The following is a 15441-nucleotide window of genomic DNA, read 5'->3' on the forward strand; positions in this document are numbered from 1 at the left end:
GTTTCAAGACAGAAAGCAGAGAGTAGGGGTAAAAGGTAGCTATTCACAGTGGCAGAAGGTGGGTAGTGGTGTTCCATATGAATCAGTGCTGGGACCATTGCTGTTCACCATTTACATTAATGATTTAGACTTTGGAATCAAAAACATAATTTCTAAATTTGCAGATGACACCAAATTGGGGGGTAGAGTCAATACTGAGGAGGACTGCAACAAATTACAGGAGGACATTAATAAACTTGCAGAATGGGCATATAATTGGCAAATGAAGTTCAACACAGATAAATGTGAGGTATTACATTTTGGTAGGAAGAATAGAGAGGTCACTTATCACTTGGAGGGTGCGAATCTAGGTGGGGTAGAGGAACAAAGGGATCTCGGAGTACAAATACACAAATCACTAAAAGTTGATTAGCAAGGCCATAAAAAAAGCAAACCAAACACTAGGGCTTATTTCTAGAGGTACAGGAAACTTTGTGCTATCCGGCACCAACGGGACCGAGCTGTTGCCGTCCCATCAAAACTGCCGGACAAACCAGCGCTAATGTTGAAACATACGGAGATTTTGAGCTCCGTATCTGGCAACAAACCCTGTTGCTTAGCAACAGCTTCTAAACAGTCGGCCGTACCTTGCAAGCGTCTCTGTAGCTTAGCAACAGCTTCAGCGAGACCTTGCAGAGCCTGACTGGTGAGAAAAAAGCAACGAAAAGAAAAAAAACCTAACGAAACGGCTCCTGATTTTTGCCGGTGGCTCGAGCAGTTAACCTCCGGATAAACCAAAGTTTCTTGTATAGAATTGCAAAGTAGGGAAGTTATGCTAAACCTGTATCGAACCTTTGTTAGGCCACACTTAGAGTACTGCATACAGTTCTGGTTGCCATATTATAAAAAGGATATAGAGGTACTGGAGGGGGTGCAGAGAAGATTTACAAGGATGATACCAGAAATGCGAGGGTATACATATCAGAGTAGGATAAACAGGCTAGGTCTCTTTTCTCTTGAAAAAAGGCTGAGGGGTGGCCTAATAGAGATTTTTTAAATTATGAAAAATGTTGATAGAGTCGATACAGAGAGAATGTTTCCACTTGTGGGGAAGAGCATAACTGGAGGCCATCAATATAAGATAGTCACCAAGAAATCAAATAGGGAATTCAGAAGAAACTTCTTTACCCAAAGAGTGGTGAGAATGTGGAACTCGCTACCACAGGGAATGGTTGAAGCAATAGTATAGATGCATTTAAGGGGAGGCTGGACAAACATATGAGGGAAAAGGGAATCGAGGGTCATGCTGATAGATTTAGATGAGGAAAGATGGGAGGAGGCTCGTGTGGAGCATAAACGCCGGCATGGACTGGTTGGGCCGAATGGCCTGTTTCTGTACCTTATATCCTATGTAATCTTATGTGTTTGGACCAAGGCTGTAATGAGATCTAGAGCTGCGTGGTCCTGGCAGAACCCAAACTGAGCATCGATGAGCGGGTTATTGGTAAGTAAGTATCGCTTGATAGCACTGTCGACGACACCTTCCATCACTTTGCTGATGATTGAGAGTAGACTGATGGGGCAGTAATTGGCCATATTGGATTTGTCCTTTTTGTGGACGGGACACACCTGGGCAATTTTCCTAATTCTCGGGTAGATGCCAATGTTGTAGCTATACTGGAACAGCTTGGCTAGATGTGCAGCTAGTTCTGGAGCACAAGTCTTCAGCACAACAGCTGGGATGTTTTCGGGGCCCATAGCCTTTGCTGTATCCAGTGCGCTCAGCCGTTTCTTGATATCACGTGGAGTGAATCAAATTAGCTGAAGACTGGCTTCTGTGATGGTGGGGATCTCGGGAGGAGGCCGAGATGGGTCATCCACTTGGCACGTCTGGCTGAAGATGGTTGCAAATATTTCAGCCTTGTCTTTTGCACTCATGTGCTGGGCTCCGCCATAATTGAGGATGGGGATATTCATGGAGCCTCCTCCTCCCGTTCGTTGTTTAATTGTCCACCACCATTCATGACTGGATGTGGCAGGACTGCAGAACTTAAATCCAATCTGTTGATTGTGGGATCGCTTAGCCCTGTCTATAGTATGCTGTTTCTGCTGTTTAGCATGTTTGTAGTCTTGTGTTGCAGCTTCCCCAGGTTGGCACCTCATTTTTAGGTATGCCTGGTGCTGCTCCTGGCATGTTCTTCTACACTCCTTATTGAACCAGGGTTGGTCCCCTGGCTTGATAATAATATTAGCGTGAGGAAAACGCTAGGCCATGAGGTTACAGATTGTGGTGGAATACAATTCTGCTGCTGCTGATGGCCCACAGTGGCTCATGGATGCCCATTTGTGAGATGCTAGATCTGTTCTGAATCTATCCCATTTAGCACAGTGGTAGTGCCACACAACACGATGGCGGATGTCCTCAGTCTCCACAAGGACTGTGCGGTGATCACTCCTACCAATGCTGTCATGGACAGATGCATCTGTGACATGTAGGTTGGTGAAGACGAGGTCAACTAGGTTTTTCCCTCGTGCTGATTATCTCACCAGCTGCCATAGGCCCAGTCTATTCTAGCCTCTAAAATATGTGCAGTGTCAGTATCTGAGCTGTTGGCTGTGCCTTTAAGGTTGATTGACAATGTCTGTTCATCTTCACTTTCTTCTTCCTCTTCCTCTTCCTCCACTGACTGGGCAAGTTCCAGTTCTTGGGTATCTGAAATGAAAAATGGAGAAGGGTTGTGGTGAGGGGAGAGGAGAAAGTAAGAAATGCATGCGTACACCATCTGCAGCTTCTCCGTCAGAAGGGATTGAGGGATGAGAGATAAGCAGGATGAGAGAAGGAGGATTAGGTATGCTGATACCCTCATCAGTCACTTCAACACTGCCAGTGACCACAGCCTCAGTGATGCCCCTTCCCATGATGGCCAGCACTGTCTCCTTCATGGGTGTTAAAACAGGTAGGCACATTTGTCCTCCTCCAGTTCATTGTTGCTGCCTGCTCTTATGTGCCACCTTCTCATGCAAGAAAGAGGGAAGTGTGTCAGCAAGTGCTATGCAATATGTTTCAGTGATGTGGCTGTCATGGTTGAACTGCTGCCAGTGCGTGCGAGCTCTGTGTTAAGTCTGTGTGTTCTAGTTGTAATTACTAACACAGACTACAAGATTAAAGTTCAACAGGTCTTTACTGGTTGGAGGTCAGGACTATACTAAATACAATATTACTACACAGTGCTTATATACCGGTGGTCACCACCGGTATTACGTATACAGCAGCCAGAGAAAGTAGTACATCTCTTAAGGTGGAACAGGCTTAAGTTCTCTTAAGGTGGAACAGGTTACATACACCACAATCCTCCCTTTTTAGCTTAACAGTCATATCCCCATTTAACATAACATAATAACATATATAACTTCAGGTATAAACAGTTCAAAGGTTCAGTCTCTCAGGAGGCCTTCTGATTCGGTTTGGATAACGCCTTTCAGTGGTCTCTGATTCCTGTTGCTGAGGTGACTCCTCTAGTTGGTCTCCCATGCATTGGGTGCTATCATCAGGTACATTCCCTGCTGAGGTAGATGCATCAGGTTCATTAACGTCTTCCACAGTTGTCTCTGTCGCAACCATGGGTTTGACCCTTGCTCTCGATTCTACCAGTTGATCCGCATGACGCCTTATCACATTGTTACTAATATCTACTGTGTACATCAGAGGTCCTTGTCTGGCCCGAATTGTTCCGGACTGCCATTTTTCATTTCCATAGCCCCTTGCCAACACTGGTTGTCCTACGTCGAAACTTCGAGTGGTCTTGTTATTAAGATGCCGGAACTGTTTGTTTTCCACTTCCCTCCGCACATTTGGTTTTAACAAGTCCAACCTGGACCGCAACCTCCTGTTATAAAACATCATGGCAGGACTTTGGTTAGTCACTGCATGAGCGGCGTTTCGATATGCCATTAGGAAATTGTCCACCTTGTGCTGTCGCGGAATCTGATCATCGTTCATGGCCTTTATTGCCTTTTTGAATGTTTGGACAAATCTCTCGGCCAACCCGTTTGTCGCCGGATGATATGGGGCAGAGGTATAATGTTTCACCCCATTCTTCTTTAAGAATTTTTGGAATTCTTCCGACACGAACTGTGGTCCGTTGTCCGAACAGATCTGTTCTGGCAATCCGTTCCTTGCGAATATTGTTCTTAACACCGCAATTGTCTTTTCTGAAGTAGTGGTATTCATCTTGATCACTTCTGGCCATTTGGAATGTGCGTCCACCGCAATTAGGAACATGGAGTCCATGAATGGACCAGCAAAGTCAATATGTATGCGTTGCCATGGGGCTGAAGGCCATTCCCATGGGTGTAGTGGTGCGATCGGAGGTGCATTTTGCACTTTTTGGCACCCAGCGCAGCTTTTCGTCAACTCCTCTATCTGTTGGTCAATACCCGGCCACCATACATAAGCCCTAGCAAGGCTTTTCATCTTAACTCCCCCCAGATGACCTTCATGCAGTTCTTTTAGAACTCTTTCCCTTAACTTGGGAGGAATAATCACTCTTGTCCCGTACATCAAAGTACCATGGCAGACGGACAGCTGGTCTCGCCTTGCCGAGAATGCCGGTAACAGAGGATCACCACGTGTTGGCCATCCTTTCACTGTCACCTCGTAGACTCTGGACAGTGTCGGGTCATTCCTGGTTTCTCTTTCAATACTTGCATTGGTGACTGGTAAACACTCGATGATGGTCGAATGAAATAACTCAACAGGGTCAACTTTCGTCGTTTCTTCTTCTTCAGGTAGTGGCAGGCACGACAGCCCATCAGCATTGCCATGCTGCTTCGTACCTTTGAATTCTATTTGATATTGATGTGCCCCTAGGAAAAGGGACCATCTCTGGAGAAGCTGTGCTGTCATCACTGAAACACCCTTCTTAGGGTTAAAAATGGATACCAACGGCTGATGGTCTGTCAGAAGTGTGAATTTTTGGCCCTGCAGGTAATGATTAAACTTCTTCACTCCCCATACAAGGCTGAGAGCCTCCCTATTGATCTGCACATAGTTGCGCTCAGCGGAGGTCAATGATCTGGATGCAAACGCGACTGGCCTTTCCGTGCCATTTGGCAACTTGTGTGAGAGTACTGCCCCAATACCATATGCAGAAGCATCACAAGCCAACCGAATAGGCAGTGTCGGGTTGAAGTGAGCCAACACTTCCTCTGAGGTGATCAATTCTTTGCTTTTGCGAAATGCCTTCTTACAGTTTTCGCTCCATTCCCATGGTACCCCCTTCTGTAAAAGAGCGTTTAGCGGGTGCAGTACCGTGGATAGATTTGGTAGAAATTTATGGTAATAGTTAATCAATCCTAGAAACGACCTCAACTGAGAGACATTCTCCGGAGCGGGAGCCTTTACAACTGCCTCTATCTTGTCAGGAGACTTATGAAGCCCCTCCCGGTCAATGACATGACCACAGTACGAGATCCGCTTCTGGAAGAACTCACATTTCTGCCGATTAACTCTAAGTCCATACTCTTTCAGTCTGTTGAGCACCAGTTCCAAGTTTGCGAGGTGTTCTTCATCACCATCACCTGTAATCAGAATATCATCCAGGTAACATTGTGTGCCTGGAATTCCCTGTAATACCTGCTCCATGGCCCTCTGCCAAATTGCTGGAGCCGATGCCACTCCAAAAACCAGCCTATTGTACCGGTACAAACCTCGATGCGTGTTGATCGTGAGGTATTGGCGTGACTCTTCTTCAACCTCCATCTGCAAGTACGCCTGCGCCAGGTCTATCTTGGTGAAGTGTTTCCCGCCAGACAACGAAGCAAAAATATCCTCAATCCGCGGAAGCGGATACTGCACCATGTGAAGCACCGGATTAACGGTGATTTTGAAATCTCCACAGATGCGAACCTTCCCTGGTTCTCCTGGCTTGTTGCTCGAAGGACGTTTCATAACGGGAACAATGGGCGTAGCCCACTCACTCCAATCTACCTTAAACAGTACACCTGAACGTTCTAGCGCTTCCAGTTCCGCTTCTACAGTAGGTCGTATTGCATAGGGTACCGGTCTGGCTTTAAAATTTTTTGGGTGTGCATGTTCATCAATCTTGATGTTTGCCGTAGTTCCCAGTCCCTGCTGGAACACCTCTTTAGCATCATCCAATATTTTGGACAATCGTTAGGTTTGACATCTGTTTCCCCGGAATCTACCGTTAGTGCCTTCAAGGGGTGCCAGTCCATATTCATTTTCCTAATCCACTCCCGTCCCAGTAGTGGTGGACCTCCTTCAGGTAGCACATATAAGTCCATTACTTGGCTTTCTTCGCCCTTGTGGACCACTTTTACCTCTATCTTTCCGATGGGGTACACTCTTTGCCCCGTGTATGTTTTCGCACCCATTAAGTTTAATAATGTTAGTGCTTTCTCTTCATCTGGGATTTTATTTGCTTTACAATAATTTTGTATGCGTTCTACATACATGGCCCAATCTTCGATGTCGCTATCAAAGGTATTAATGTTCCCATGTTTAGGCATCGTTGCAATTTAATTTATTTTAATTTTTATCCAAGGTGGCGGCTTCCCGCTCTTGTCTTCGTCCTCCGCCTACAAAATGGCGGTTTTCCCGCGCTTGGCGGTCTTCACCCGTCCCCCGACGCTGTCTCCGCTTCACCGCGGCTCTCGCGCCTTCAGTTGCCCCAGACGCTGCGCCTTTTTAGCCCGAATGCGGCCCGGCCCTTATCACCAGCCGCGATCGATGTCCCCGCGCTGCGCCTTTCGGCCCGAATGCGGCCCGGCCCTTATCTCTGGTCGCGATCGATCTCACCGCCCTTATTCCTCCGTCTTCCCTCCCCGTCTGTACAGCCAACGCGGCCGACTTTCTGGTCGCGTTGCTGCCCGGCTTACCCACCACCGAGGTAGAAAGAAGATAGCTGACAGCCGCTGATGGAGGCTTCAAGTTCAGGATGTCTTCTGCACTCTGGTTTCTCGATGTCTGCCACGCGACGTGTCTTCCAGCAGGGTGATGAGGGTGGAAGCCTCTCTTCGACGTCCGTTCTGTGGACGAAGCTGCCGTGGATATAAACTGCCGCAGGGTAAGAATCGGACTCGTTGCCACTGTTAAGTCTGTGTGTTCTAGTTGTAATTACTAACACAGACTACAAGATTAAAGTTCAACAGGTCTTTACTGGTTGGAGGTCAGGACTATACCAAATACAATATTACTACACAGTGCTTATATACCGGTGGTCACCACCGGTATTACGTATACAGCAGCCAGAGAAAGTAGTACATCTCTTAAGGTGGAACAGGCTTAAGTTCTCTTAAGGTGGAACAGGTTACATACACCACACTCTGAGTTGTGGATGTGAGGCTTGCCGCAGTGCTAAGTGTGTGAGGATGAGGTAAAGCATATGAATTATAGGATTGAGTATTGATTGATAGAGATTGTTGGTAGGTAGGTGATGGGGATGTAGTGAATTGAGCAGCGCATGAGGCTAGTGATGCAGTTGGTAGGGTATACCATTTGAAGATGAAGTCCCTCACCTTGACAGCTCATGTGAGATTGTTAAACTTCTTCTTGCACTGCATCGATGTTTTTGGAGCAACACTCCTGGGATTGACCTCCGCCTTGCTCCCATAGCCTCCTGAGCATGTGGCTGGAGGGCCTCCTGCTCCCCTACAGACATAGGACATCTCTCCTTCTTTCAACCTCTTCCACCAAGACCTTCAGTGCAGTGTCTGAAAACTGGTGCACGCTCTCTCGCATGTTCAGCCATTGCTCAAAGAATCAGTGCATAGATTCACTTTTCAAATGGCTCCCACCACTTTTTGCAACCAAAATGCACCTCCCCTTTGAGAAGTGCAGGCTGCCTTTAAGTAGCACTAGACACTAGTTTCGGTGATCAGTTCACTTACCATATAACTGAATAGAATAACATCACTGTTAGAGCAAAGTTACTGTCTGCACATAGTAAATGTATGAACCTTAATCTTTCATCTTTTAGTCTTTAAGGAGAAATGGGATGTACCTCACAGGCCATTGAAACCTATACTGTATTTAATGTCTGTCTGCACACTGATTATCTCTAAATTATACATTTTGAAGGCATTCATAAAATAAACATGTGAAGGCCAGTCTGGGGTTATAGCAAAATCTCTACAAGTGAGGCTTAGTTGGTGAGTGATGTGTTTATCACTTCCCCATTGCAGGCCGTGGCATATTCTAGGAGTTACAGTATAGTTAAACAGTTTTTCAGTTTTTAAGTCCTGAGAAAGTTAGAGTAGGAGATGGTGACTTGAGGCTTGATTTCAACACAGTGAGAATATGAGGAGGGGGAAAGTGTGAAGGAATTTGCATTTCAGTTTAAGGGGAATAAAAGAGTTACATTCAAATGAGCATCGTAATATCGCTAAAATAGAGATCAACAAGAATGGACACACACAGGTTGTACACTAGAGGAGACAGGGATTGCCTATCAGGTTGTAAGTTTTTACTTGTTTCTTGTCTGGGAGTCTGAGATATCAACCATCATATCTGTAGATCTTTTTTCTTATTGCTACAGATATTTTTCTGTACGCAATAATTCATTGGTGACATGACTAAAATGTCAATAGGTTGTGGCCAATATCACAATACAGAATTTATCCTTTGGATGCTCATCACACATAGTACAGATTCAATCAAGTATTAATATGATATTAAATGGGGGTCTTATTCGGGTAGATTTTCAATTTGCCGTTTGGGTGTAAAACTGGTGCCACCTGGTACAGAAACTGTGCGATCTTCATTTCTGAAAGAGGCGGCCAAGCCACAGCACCAGTTATATGACCGAGCAGCAGGTTAAACATCTATCCCAACATCTCTCGGACAGGAAAGTCATTCTGACCATATCAACATGAACCTATTCTTCCTTCCCCTCCTAAATCATGATGTCATCTCTATGAAATATGAAAACCATTTCAAGGAATGGAGCCACATCTGCTATAAATAGAGCATATTGGATGACTGTCTGTGAATTTCAAGACAGTAATTCAGCTATCAATGGGCTCAGATTATGTCATAACCTTGTGCAGCATCTGTTCATCATCCGAATGCTGGCTGGATTACTGTCTACAATCCATTGACAGCCAACCAGTAATTTTTCTAATATGCAGCAGATTATTAATTTTGAATCTAAGTATGTTTTAAGGACTTGGATCATACGGCAGTAAACATTAGCTTACGTGAAGTATTGTGACATAAGCTATGAAAAGTAATCTATACTCCTGTGTTATTTTGGATAATAAGTTATTGAAAAAATCATGACCTTATACTTCAGTTCACCTCCTAGAAATTCTTTTTCCCTAGAATATTATCATTTTTAACTAAATATTCATTTAGTTTTAGATCAGGTTGAAATTTCCATACCTTAAGAATCAGAAAATGCAGTACATTCTTTGGATTAGAGCGTCTATTGAATCAATACCAAGAATGTATCAACTTCAAATGAATTGACTGTTTATTCTAAGTGACCTTGAACTTGCTACCTTAATATCAATAATAATGTTTAAGATCAGAAAGACCATTGCAGCTGTAAATCAAACAGCGAGGGTGTGAACTAACTTTTTTTCATTCTATATTCACCTCCTCTGTCCAGTGCTCATTATGGGAAGTGAGAGATTGGACGAGAAATTCATATACTTACCTCCACCTGTTAGCGCAGCGATTCTCAAAAAAATAGCGGCCAGCTGGAGGCGGTCCCCGTGGCGGCCGCCATATTCGCAGGCCCCTTTGCGCGGCCGGGAAGAAAAATTGCGGCGCGGTGACATCAGTCAGCATGCAACGCCGACTTAAGGTCACCTACGTGAACTTCGACCCTAGTGCTCAATTCCGCGCTGGGTCCTAAGCATGCCAAGTTAACCTGGCATACAAGCAGGCTGACAGATGCTGACAGGGGTGATATTTGCAGCTGTTAAAGGGACACACACATCAATCAGGTAAGTTTGAATGGAAGGGTTTGGCCTTGGTTTTTTGGATTTTATTGAAGTGGTGGCTTGCTGCAATATATGTGAAAAGTTTTTAAACTGTTTTGGGAGTGCTGCTGGATGCTTGCAAGAGCTCAGATGGTAAGTGAACGCCTTTGAGAAGACAGAACATGCTGCGAATACTCAGCAGGTCATGCTACATCCATGGAGTTCATGGGCTGGATTTTCCAAGCCCAGAGGAGGCGGGCATGGAGGCGGGACAGCCAGTAAACTCAGAGAAAGTGGGGGCGGATGGCAAAGCTGCCCCCATCCCGCCTCCTTGCCCTTTTTCTAGGAGGTGGAAGGATGTGCAGCTTCGGGTCCCCTCTCCTGGAGGCAGGAAAGGCATTTAATCCTTTTAACTGCCTGTTAACAGGTAGTTAACAGGCACAAAAAAGGATTAGTGCCATTTTACCTTCACAGGTGAAGGCTTCCCGACCTCGGAGAACCCCGCTGGGTTGAAGAAGACATGGAGGAGGTCTATGGCGGTTGGAGGCACCTGGAAGTAAGGTGTAGAGGTGAGCGATGGGTGCAAGTGTGTAGTGGTAAGTATGCAAGGTGAGTGATATGTTTTAAAAAGTGTTCACTTACCTTGATTTCTTTCTACAGCCTTTAGCCGTGATGGATCGGGAGAGCTGACATCCTGCTTGTCAATTTCACAGACTGGCTGTTGGAACCTCCATTCCAGCAGCCATGTGAAATTTACAAATTTGAAAGGTTTGATGAGTCCTGAACACAAGGTCTCATCAAACTAAAGAGAATGTCAGTGTTTGACAGCTTCACAGAACTGTCAAACGCTGACATTTCCTCTTTGAAGAAGTCTTGATAGATAGCACGTCTGACGTTGACGTGATCTGTCAGTGACTTGCCCCCTAATTGGCCTGCTGAGCCCACAGGGCGGGCTTAACAAGCTCAATCAGGGGAAAATCCCTCTGGTTAGTCAGGTGAGGATGGGGGCGGGACATTGACATGACAAGCAGCTGTCTCGCCTCCAACTCACCTCCATTCACAAAATCCAGCCCCATGTCTCAGGTCGACATGCTGCCTGACCAACTGAGTATTTGCAGCACCTTATGTTGTAATTTCACATTTACAGCGTCCACTTGCGGAGGGAAGAGCAAGACGCAGAAGAGGAAGACGCAGAAGAGGAGGAGTCAGGTGGAAGGATGCATCCCAGACAGCCCCTTTGTGGCTGGGATATCTAGGATGGAATCATCTGCCTGCAGTCCCACTGGCTGGACTGGCTACCTCTTCTTGTTGACCCACTGGCTGGGCAGGCTGCATTTCTTGGGTGTGTAAAATGAGGAAGGCACAAGGGTGGAGTTGTGCTGACAGGAGGGCGGGAAACCTAGAGGTGCATGCCAGAAGGGGGATAACGTACGAGGATACCCACATCTTGTATCCTTTCAGCCCTGCCACTATGGGTCAGCCATACCCCTGCCAAGAATCGACTGCACCGTCTCTTCCAAGGAGGTGAGGTGATGCTAGGAATGGGAGATGTTCCTCGTCATTGGTGCAGATTGTTAGTAAGTGAGTGATTGGGGGTCCTGCATTGAACAGTGTGTGAGGCTAGTGGTGCAGTTGGTAGGTGACAGCTTTTGAGGATGCATTCACTGACCTTGATCAGTGGTCTGAGGTCATGAAGCTTCTTTGGGCAGTGGAGCCAGGTGATGGGGGTGACACTGCTGGCAGTGACGGCCCCGGTAATGTACTCCCACATTGTTCTTTATGGGGGGCCTCCTGGTCCCTGTGGGTAGAGGACCTCTCTTGCAGTGTTGGCCCCCTGCACAAAGCTGGAGTGCTGCGTGCAAGACCCTGGGTGCCCCTTCCCTGGCTTTTTGTTCATGCTGAGGCAATTTTCCCATTTGTTCAGTTTAGGAAGGCAATTCAGCTTTAAGAGCTGAATAAATCACATTTGACACTTCTTTTAAATATTGAATATTTGTAAAATGACAGGAAGGGCTGAAAAATGTATTGAATCAGTGCATTTTATTTTCCCTTGCTTCAATGTGCATGGCCCTTTAAATTTCAGAGCTCCTCACTGCCCACAATGCACTGCGAGCTTCACAGCCTCGCACACAGACGCTTGGGGAAGCAGCAATGCCGCACCAGGACTACAAACTGGTCCCGGATCCCTCGTGCAATGGCACCAGGATGGTGTTGCACCTAAAGTTAGCGCTGCACCACCTACCTCCATGCTCCCCACACCAATTTAGGTCGGTTAGCGCTGCGGCCATTTCAAGCGACCATTAATGGCAGTTGGCGGTGACACCGACTGCTTTGTAGGCGAGAACGAATTTTTCTCCCATTAAGTTTGCCTCTTCGCAGAAAGGTGCAAATTGTTTAGGTGTTAGGTTCAATGCCCAAAATGAATCAGAGGGATCTAACTCTGCACAACGCTCACTCAATCAATGCTGGCAGGCCTGTTGAAGAATTTGGAGAAATTTGTGAGAAATGATGAATGACTCAGTAATGAAAATAAAGGCAGAAAAAAGAAGCAGCATGGGAAAGATCTTGATGTTAAAAATGCTGTGCTAGATGAAGCAGCATCGCCTTGTGGGGTAATGAGTGGTTCATTGATTAGGAAAAAGTAACTGACCTTGCACCTGCAATGGGAAAGCCAGAATTTACGACAACGGAATCTTGGCTTAGTTGATGGAAAAGCTTCATGTTGAGAAAGCTGATGGTGAAGCTTTGAAGAAAGATGTGCTGTCACAGTTGCTGCAATTGCTCCAGGACATTAACAAGCGTGATGTAGCCAATCTGATTTGGAGAGATTTGGAAATGGCACACTAGCTTTTAAGGACATATCTGTTGCAGGAAGGAAGACGCTCAAAGAAAGGGTGACAGTGATTCGTGCCTCAACATGATGGCCAAGAAGCATCTGTAAATCTGCCAACTCCTGATGCTTTCAGAATGTAAGGAACCCACCTGTTCCTACAGGAGCAATAGAAATGCACGGATGACATACCAGGAATTCTCTAATTAGGCGAGGGAGTGAAACATAGAATTTGGAGTTGTCAACGCAGAATGTTTGCTGGAGTCTAGACATGATGGGGGAGAAAATGGCCTCCTTTGCACCTCCCATTAGCGCCTCTGGGGGCGCTAACGGGGCGCTACCAGCTTTGCGACTGGGTGCGGCGATAGTACCGACGCCTGCGAAATTGACGTGGAGGTTTGCGGCGGCGGTAACCACTAGCGCCACGATCTCCTGCGCCCGGAGATTGTGACATCATCTGGCTGCGCAGCGCCCCGGTGGCGTCCCGGACTCGAACTTCAGTTCCACCCCCCGCAGCATCGCCGGGCGAAAACACCGACAGCTGCAGGAGGCATTGTTAGGGAGGCCGGCCGATGGGGGAGCAGTATTTAAAGGTAAGGCCGCTTGTTTCAATGAAACATTTGTTTTCTCCCCTTAGGTTGTTTGTTCAACTTTTTCCTATGCCGCGATTGATCAGCCCTGCACTCTGTTAGAGTCAACGATAAGGGACATCGATTTAATGCAGAACCTGCAGTAATGGCCCTTCCCTTTAAGGGAGGGAAGGAGCCTTCATTCCCGGCAGCTCTGCGCTCGGCATTGGGAAGCGCTGCACCGCTACCGCCCCTCTTGCCAAACTTTAGCACTCCAAGGGAACTGGTAGCGCTCGATTTAGCGCTCCACTTCCTTCCTGGAGCACTAAGCCTGAAGTTCGCGTCGGATTCACTGGCGTATCGCGTGGCGCTACTTTTTCGTTACCGCTAAAGTTAGCGCAAACGTGGCGATACTCAATTTCTCCTCCATAGCTATCTAATCTGCACAACATTCAAATTGTTTTCTTTCCAGCAAACATAGTCACCAGAAGTGGGCATCATACAGACTTTTAAGAAACATTTATAGATCATTTTAACCTTAACTCCATGTGCAGAAATCTGGTGGAGATTGTTGTAGACCCTACTCAGTTTTCATCTCATTGACTCCTCTGCATCGACAGTTATGTCCAACATCTCACCCAGTCTCTCCACCCTCATGAACTGTATCCACCCAAAAACTAACATAATAATTCACATCAACTGACAATGTAGGTTCACCAGCTAATAGAGAAACTCTCTCAGCACACAAACATTTCAAAAAGGATTATAATTTTCCTGCCTTACACAAATTTATTGCCCATCTGAAATGCTTTTTTACTTAGTCTAGTGCTGCTACGAGGTGCTCCCCAGTGGTTTCAGCATGGGAGGTGGAAGGCTACTGTAGCTCAGTCTCTTGAGGTGCTCATGGGCGGTGACCTCTAGGAGGTCAGACTGAGAGGGCCCAATTGCAGCAACTGCTGGAATGATCTGGCCCAGTTGCGTAGAAAGAGAAAAGGAATTGAAGATGTCCAAACACCCTACTGTGTGTGGCCTCTAGCCTGGCCATCTCCTCTCTCTGTCAATGATGTTGATTGATGGCTGCTTCATCCATTGGTGTCAGGATGTATACAGTTGCAAGACCTCCTCCTGTTCTGGCACTCTTTCCTTAAGTGTGCCTGCTTCTCCTGCAAGAAGAGTGGAATTGGATTGGTCTGTGCGCTATTGAAGGGTTTTAAAGATGTGTGAGGTAGCTTAGCATAGTGTACATGATGAGAAGAAGAAGCAGCAAGAGGGGGAGGTAGTTGTGAGGGCAGTAGTAGGTTTTGAGTGTGCAAATGCAAGCAGAAGGAAGTGCCTCATTGTCACGGTGAAGAGGCATGGGAAGTGGGAGAAGGAAGCGTTGATAGTGCTGGGGCTAAAGTAGGATGCTGCAGGACTGTACAGAGAGTAAGAGGTGTAAATAGGATTCATACCTTGGCAGTCCTACAGCTTGATCCTGGAAACAATGCTGGTGGCATTGACTTGCTCTGTTACCTCTCTCCATTGGAGCTGACTCATTTGTCTGGGTATCTGTCCCCCATTAGAGGGGAAGAGGGCCTCTTTCCTGCTGCTCACTTGCTCTATAAGGATCTACGTGGGGCCTGTCGTGGATGTCCTGCTGCCTGCTGCTTCAGAAAATCACTTTCCACTCAGCACCATTGAAAAGTAAATCTCCCCTTTAAGGATCTGCTGTCTGCCTTTAAGTCATGGCTGTCCTGCTTGATTTCCCACCCTCCCAGTTGGCGAGCTGCTTGTACGAAGCACGATACAGTGGCAGCTTACCGAGTATGCTAATGAAGCCCGACCACAAAACTGGCTTGGGTCTTCACCCGACTACACAGACAAGGGGGCGGAGTGGATGCCTCACCCACTGCCCTCCCAATTTACGCTGAATACAAAAATCAACCCCAGTAAGTTCAAATGCTAAATTATCACTAGATGTTTAATGACTTGTAACCTCCAGACCTTCAATTGTCTGCTTGGACTGCTGACGAGGCAAGTGAGTTCTTCCCAAAGAAAGAAGGCAGGCTGTGAGTTACATCTCAGTACATTAGAATATAACGATGCGTGCTTATAAAATTCATAGCACCGAGCAAG

This window comes from Somniosus microcephalus, chromosome 3, assembly GCF_052327205.1.
Source record: "Somniosus microcephalus isolate GS21.2 chromosome 3, FLI_Smic_1.0, whole genome shotgun sequence".
NCBI classification, from domain to species: domain Eukaryota; kingdom Metazoa; phylum Chordata; class Chondrichthyes; order Squaliformes; family Somniosidae; genus Somniosus; species Somniosus microcephalus.